Genomic DNA, 7,659 nt, shown 5'->3' on the forward strand with positions numbered 1-7,659 from the left:
CAACTGTCTGTCTTCGTTCAATAAGACCGCTCATGATAGCCGTGGCAGCGTCACATTGACACTATTCTCTATGACTCATACAGTGACATTAAGGGACAGATAAGTCAACCATAAATAAGTGCATTATCCCATCATCACATGCTAATGTTAGCCACTCTGCTGCAGTGTGGATTGTTATGGTTGAGACAGTCAGAGACACACCCTGTTAGCCAGATCTCAGTCTGTTCCCTCAGCTAACTCCACAGATACAGTCGCTCAGGAAATGAACAGGCTTTCTACAGAATATCTGATGTCACTGGTTTGGATGCTTCCACAAGTCAGAACACCAGGCACACTTCTCCCAAAGCCAAACTTTGATTCTCAGAATCGCAGAACTCACACGCACACACGCGCGCACACACAAACAAGCAAACTAATGCAACCAATGTAACTCATTACCACACACACACACACACACACACACACACACACACACACACACACACACACACACACACACACACACAAACAAGCAAACTAATGCAACCAATGTAACTCATTACCACACACACACACACACACACACACACGCAAACTAATGCAACTCATTACACACACACACACACACACACACAAACAAGCAAACTAATGCAACAAATGTAACTCATTACACACACACACACACACACACACACACACAAACAAGCAAACTAATGCAACTCATTACCACACACACACACACACACACACACAAACAAGCAAACTAATGCAACCAATGTAACTCATTACCACACACACACACACACACACACACAAGAAACAAGCAAACTAATGCAACCAATGTAACTCATTACCACACACACACACACAAACTCCAATGTAATTCATTAACACACACACACATACAGACACAAACTCCAATGTAACTCATTACCACACACACACTCCACTTTCTCTTCCTCCTTTACCATAAATGTAAAGAATCATCAGTGAAATCCCTCTGAAAGATTCTCTGTGAGGTCTAGGTTACTGGAGGAGGGTAAATAGAAACAGCTACAGTGTTGCCAGTAAGACCTCGTGCCTCTGACTTCAGCAGAAATCCAACCCAGATGCATGGCACGCTCCCTGCTCCACTTCTCAGGAAGGAAAAAGGATCAAGACAGCAGACGAGGTTCAAATATACCTGCTGTTTAATGAGCTTGTGTTGAGAATCTAAAGGCCCTATGATGATTGGCTGCTACACTCCTAGATTATAAATATTGTCCTGTCACTGGTAACCCAAGTATCTCATATGGAGTGCTATTAGTGCCAACAGAAATTTAACTGAATTAAATGTTGATTAAAGGTATGTTGTCACTCTATAGTCCCAGATAGATCTAGGTGGGTTAGACGTAGTACAAGAGGTTTTGGTCCAGGTCTACAGTATATCTCAATAGGTTTGGTCCAGGTCTACAGTATATCTCAATGGGTTTGGTCCAGGTCTACAGTATATCTCAATGGGTTTGGTCCAGGTCTACAGTATATCTCAATGGGTTTGGTCCAGGTCTACAGTATATATCAATGGGTTTGGTCCAGGTCTACAGTATATATCCATGGGTTTGGTCCAGGTCTACAGTATATCTCAATGGGTTTGGTCCAGGTCTACAGTATATCTCAATGGGTTTGGTCCAGGTCTATAGTATATCTCAATATGTTTGGTCCAGGTCTATAGCATATCTCAATGGGTTTGGTCCAGGTCTACAGTATATCTCAATGGGTTTGGTCCAGGCCTACAGTATATCTCAATGGGTTTGGTCCAGGTCTATAGTATATCTCAATGGGTTTGGTCCAGGTCTATATCTCAATGGGTTTGGTCCAGGTCTATAGTATATATCAATGGGTTTGGTCCAGGTCTATATCTCAATGGGTTTGGTCCAGGTCTACAGTATATATATCAATGGGTTTGGTCCAGGTCTAGAGTATATCTCAATGGGTTTGGTCCAGGTCTACAGTATATCTCAATGGGTTTGGTCCAGGTCTATAGTATATCTCAATGGGTTTGGTCCAGGTCTACAGTATATCTCAATGGGTTTGGTCCAGGTCTACAGTATATCTCAATGGGTTTGGTCCAGGTCTACAGTATATCTCAATGGGTTTGGTCCAGGTCTATAGTATATCTCAATGGGTTTGGTCCAGGTCTACAGTATATCTCAATGGGTTTGGTCCAGGTCTACAGTATATCTCAATGGGTTTGGTCCAGGTCTACAGTATATCTCAATGGGTTTGGTCCAGGTCTATAGTATATCTCAATGGGTTTGGTCCAGGTCTACATCTCAATGGGTTTGGTCCAGGTCTACAGTATATCTCAATGGGTTTGGTCCAGGTCTACAGTATATCTCAATGGGTTTGGTCCAGGTCTATAGTATATCTCAATGGGTTTGGTCCAGGTCTATATCTCAATGGGTTTGGTCCAGGTCTACAGTATATCTCAATGGGTTTGGTCCAGGTCTATATCTCAATGGGTTTGGTCCAGGTCTATATCTCAATGGGTTTGGTCCAGGTCTACAGTATATCTCAATGGGTTTGGTCCAGGTCTACAGTATATCTCAATGGGTTTGGTCCAGGTCTACAGTATATCTCAATGGGTTTGGTCCAGGTCTATAGTATATCTCAATGGGTTTGGTCCAAGTCTATATCTCAATGGGTTTGGTCCAGGTCTACAGTATATCTCAATGGGTTTGGTCCAGGTCTACAGTATATCTCAATGGGTTTGGTCCAGGTCTATAGTATATCTCAATGGGTTTGGTCCAGGTCTATATCTCAATGGGTTTGGTCCAGGTCTACAGTATATCTCAATGGGTTTGGTCCAGGTCTATATCTCAATGGGTTTGGTCCAGGTCTATATCTCAATGGGTTTGGTCCAGGTCTACAGTATATCTCAATGGGTTTGGTCCAGGTCTACAGTATATCTCAATGGGTTTTGGTCCAGGTCTACAGTATATCTCAATGGGTTTTGGTCCAGGTCTACAGTATATCTCAATGGGTTTGGTCCAGGTCTATATCTCAATGGGTTTGGTCCAGGTCTCAGTATATCTCAATGGGTTTGGTCCAGGTCTACAGTATATCTCAATGGGTTTGGTCCAGGTCTATAGTATATCTCAATGGGTTTGGTCCAGGTCTATAGTATATCTCAATGGGTTTGGTCCAGGTCAGTATATCTCAATGGGTTTGGTCCATATCTCAATGGGTTTGGTCCAGGTCTACAGTATATCTCAATGGGTTTGGTCCAGGTCTACAGTATATTTCAATGGGTTCGGTCCAGGTCTACAGTATATCTCAATGGGTTTGGTCCAGGTCTATATCTCAATGGGTTTGGTCCAGGTCTACAGTATATCTCAATGGGTTTGGTCCAGGTCTATATCTCAATGGGTTTGGTCCAGGTCTATATCTCAATGGGTTTGGTCCAGGTCTACAGTATATCTCAATGGGTTTGGTCCAGGTCTACAGTATATCTCAATGGGTTTGGTCCAGGTCTACAGTATATCTCAATGGGTTTGGTCCAGGTCAGGTACAGTATATCTCAATGGGTTTGGTCCAGGTCTATATCTCAATGGGTTTGGTCCAGGTCTATATCTCAATGGGTTTGGTCCAGGTCTATATCTCAATGGGTTTGGTCCAGGTCTATATCTCAATGGGTTTAGTCCAGGTCTATATCTCCAGGTCTATCTCAATGGGTTTGGTCCAGGTCTATATCTCAATGGGTTTGGTCCAGGTCTATATCTCAATGGGTTTGGTCCAGGTCTATATCTCAATGGGTTTGGTCCAGGTCTACAGTATATCTCAATGGGTTTGGTCCAGGTCTACAGTATATCTCAATGGGTTTGGTCCAGGTCTACAGTATATCTCAATGGGTTTGGTCCAGGTCTACAGTATATCTCAATGGGTTTGGTCCAGGTCTACAGTATATCTCAATGGGTTTGGTCCAGGTCTATATCTCAATGGGTTTGGTCCAGGTCTATATCTCAATGGGTTTGGTCCAGGTCTATATCTCAATGGGTTTGGTCCAGGTCTATATCTCAATGGGTTTGGTCCAGGTCTACAGTATATCTCAATGGGTTTGGTCCAGGTCAATGGGTTTGGTCCAGGTCTATATCTCAATGGGTTTGGTCCAGGTCTATATCTCAATGGGTTTGGTCCAGGTCTATATCTCAATGGGTTTGGTCCAGGTCTATATCTCAATGGGTTTGGTCCAGGTCTATATCTCAATGAGTTGGTCCAGGTCTACAGTATATCTCAATGGGTTTGGTCCAGGTCTACAGTATATCTCAATGGGTTTGGTCCAGGTCAGTATATCTCAATGGGTTTGGTCCAGGTCTATATCTCAATGGGTTTGGTCCAGGTCTACAGTATATCTCAATGGGTTTGGTCCAGGTCTATATCTCAATGGGTTTGGTCCAGGTCTACAGTATATCTCAATGGGTTTGGTCCAGGTCTATATCTCAATGGGTTTGGTCCAGGTCTATATCTCAATGGGTTTGGTCCAGGTCTACAGTATATCTCAATGGGTTTGGTCCAGGTCTATATGTCAACGGGTTTGGTCCAGGTCTACAGTATATCTCAATGGGTTTGGTCCAGGTCTATATCTCAATGGGTTTGGTCCAGGTCTATATCTCAATGGGTTTGGTCCAGGTCTACAGTATATCTCAATGGGTTTGGTCCAGGTCTATATCTCAATGGGTTTGGTCTAGGTCTACAGTATATCTCAATGGGTTTGGTCCAGGTCTACAGTATATCTCAATGGGTTTTGGTCCTGGTCTACAGTATATCTCAATGGGTTTGGTCCAGGTCTATATCTCAATGGGTTTGGTCCAGGTCTATAGTATATCTCAATGGGTTTGGTCCAGGTCTACAGTATATCTCAATGGGTTTGGTCCAGGTCTATATCTCAATGGATTTTGGGCCACGTCTATATCTCAATGGGTTTGGTCCAGGTCTATATCTCAATGGGTTTTGGTCCAGGTCTATATCTCAATGGGTTTGGTCCAGGTCTACAGTATATCTCAATGGGTTTGGTCCAGGTCTATATCTCAATCTCAATGGGTTTGGTCCAGGTCTACATCTCAATGGGTTTGGTCCAGGTCTACAGTATATCTCAATGGGTTTGGTCCAGGTCTACAGTATATCTCAATGGGTTTGGTCCAGGTCTACAGTATATCTCAATGGGTTTGGTCCAGGTCTACAGTATATCTCAATGGGTTTGGTCCAGGTCTATATCTCAATGGGTTTGGTCCAGGTCTATATCTCAATGGGTTTGGTCCAGGTCTACAGTATATCTCAATGGGTTTGGTCCAGGTCTATATCTCAATGGGTTTGGTCCAGGTCTATATCTCAATGGGTTTGGTCCAGGTCTATATCTCAATGGGTTTGGTCCAGGTCTATATCTCAATGGGTTTGGTCCAGGTCTATATCTCAATGCGTTTGGTCCAGGTCTACAGTATATCTCAATGGGTTTGGTCCAGGTCTATAGTATATCTCAATGGGTTTGGTCCAGGTCTATATCTCAATGGGTTTTGGTCCAGGTCTACAGTTTATCTCAATGGGTTTGGTCCAGGTCTATATCTCAATGGGTTTGGTCCAGGTCTATATCTCAATGGGTTTGGTCCAGGTCTACAGTATATCTCAATGGGTTTGGTCCAGGTCTATATCTCAATGGGTTTGGTCCAGGTCTACAGTATATCTCAATGGGTTTGGTCCAGGTCTATAGTATATCTAAATGGGTTTGGTCCAGGTCTATATCTCAATGGGTTTGGTCCAGGTCTACAGTATATCTCAATGGGTTTGGTCCAGGTCTACAGTATATCTCAATGGGTTTGGTCCAGGTCTATATCTCAATAGGTTTGGTCCAGGTCTATATCTCAATGGGTTTGGTCCAGGTCTATATCTCAATGGGTTTGGTCCAGGTCTATATCTCAATGGGTTTGGTCCAGGTCTATATCTCAATGGGTTTGGTCCAGGTCTACAGTATATCTCAATGGGTTTGGTCCAGGTCTACAGTATATCTCAATGGGTTTGGTCCAGGTCTATATCTCAATGGGTTTGGTCCAGGTCTATATCTCAATGGGTTTGGTCCAGGTCTACAGTATATCTCAATGGGTTTGGTCCAGGTCTATATCTCAATGGGTTTGGTCTAGGTCTACAGTATATCTCAATGGGTTTGGTCCAGGTCTACAGTATATCTCAATGGGTTTTGGTCCTGGTCTACAGTATATCTCAATGGGTTTGGTCCAGGTCTATATCTCAATGGATTTTGGGCCACGTCTATATCTCAATGGGTTTGGTCCAGGTCTATATCTCAATGGGTTTTGGTCCAGGTCTATATCTCAATGGGTTTGGTCCAGGTCTATAGTATATCTCAATGGGTTTGGTCCAGGTCTACAGTATATCTCAATGGGTTTGGTCCAGGTCTATATCTCAATGGATTTTGGGCCACGTCTATATCTCAATGGGTTTGGTCCAGGTCTATATCTCAATGGGTTTTGGTCCAGGTCTATATCTCAATGGGTTTGGTCCAGGTCTACAGTATATCTCAATGGGTTTGGTCCAGGTCTATATCTCAATGGGTTTGGTCCAGGTCTACATCTCAATGGGTTTGGTCCAGGTCTACAGTATATCTCAATGGGTTTGGTCCAGGTCTACAGTATATCTCAATGGGTTTGGTCCAGGTCTATATCTCAATGGGTTTGGTCCAGGTCTATATCTCAATGGGTTTGGTCCAGGTCTATATCTCAATGGGTTTGGTCCAGGTCTATATCTCAATGGGTTTGGTCCAGGTCTATATCTCAATGGGTTTGGTCCAGGTCTACAGTATATCTCAATGGGTTTGGTCCAGGTCTATATCTCAATGGGTTTGGTCCAGGTCTACAGTATATCTCAATGGGTTTGGTCCAGGTCTATATCTAAATGGGTTTGGTCCAGGTCTATATCTCAATGGGTTTGGTCCAGGTCTACAGTATATCTCAATGGGTTTGGTCCAGGTCTACAGTATATCTCAATGGGTTTGGTCCAGGTCTATATCTCAATAGGTTTGGTCCAGGTCTATATCTCAATGGGTTTGGTCCAGGTCTATATCTCAATGGGTTTGGTCCAGGTCTATATCTCAATGGGTTTGGTCCAGGTCTATATCTCAATGGGTTTGGTCCAGGTCTACAGTATATCTCAATGGGTTTGGTCCAGGTCTACAGTATATCTCAATGGGTTTGGTCCAGGTCTATATCTCAATGGGTTTGGTCCAGGTCTATATCTCAATGGGTTTGGTCCAGGTCTACAGTATATCTCAATGGGTTTGGTCCAGGTCTATATCTCAATGGGTTTGGTCTAGGTCTACAGTATATCTCAATGGGTTTGGTCCAGGTCTACAGTATATCTCAATGGGTTTTGGTCCTGGTCTACAGTATATCTCAATGGGTTTGGTCCAGGTCTATATCTCAATGGATTTTGGGCCACGTCTATATCTCAATGGGTTTGGTCCAGGTCTATATCTCAATGGGTTTTGGTCCAGGTCTATATCTCAATGGGTTTGGTCCAGGTCTATAGTATATCTCAATGGGTTTGGTCCAGGTCTACAGTATATCTCAATGGGTTTGGTCCAGGTCTATATCTCAATGGATTTTGGGCCACGTCTATATCTCAATGGGTTTGGTC

The sequence above is a fragment of the Oncorhynchus tshawytscha genome, unplaced genomic scaffold (genome assembly GCF_018296145.1).
Source record: "Oncorhynchus tshawytscha isolate Ot180627B unplaced genomic scaffold, Otsh_v2.0 Un_contig_298_pilon_pilon, whole genome shotgun sequence".
Classification (NCBI taxonomy): Eukaryota; Metazoa; Chordata; class Actinopteri; order Salmoniformes; family Salmonidae; genus Oncorhynchus; species Oncorhynchus tshawytscha.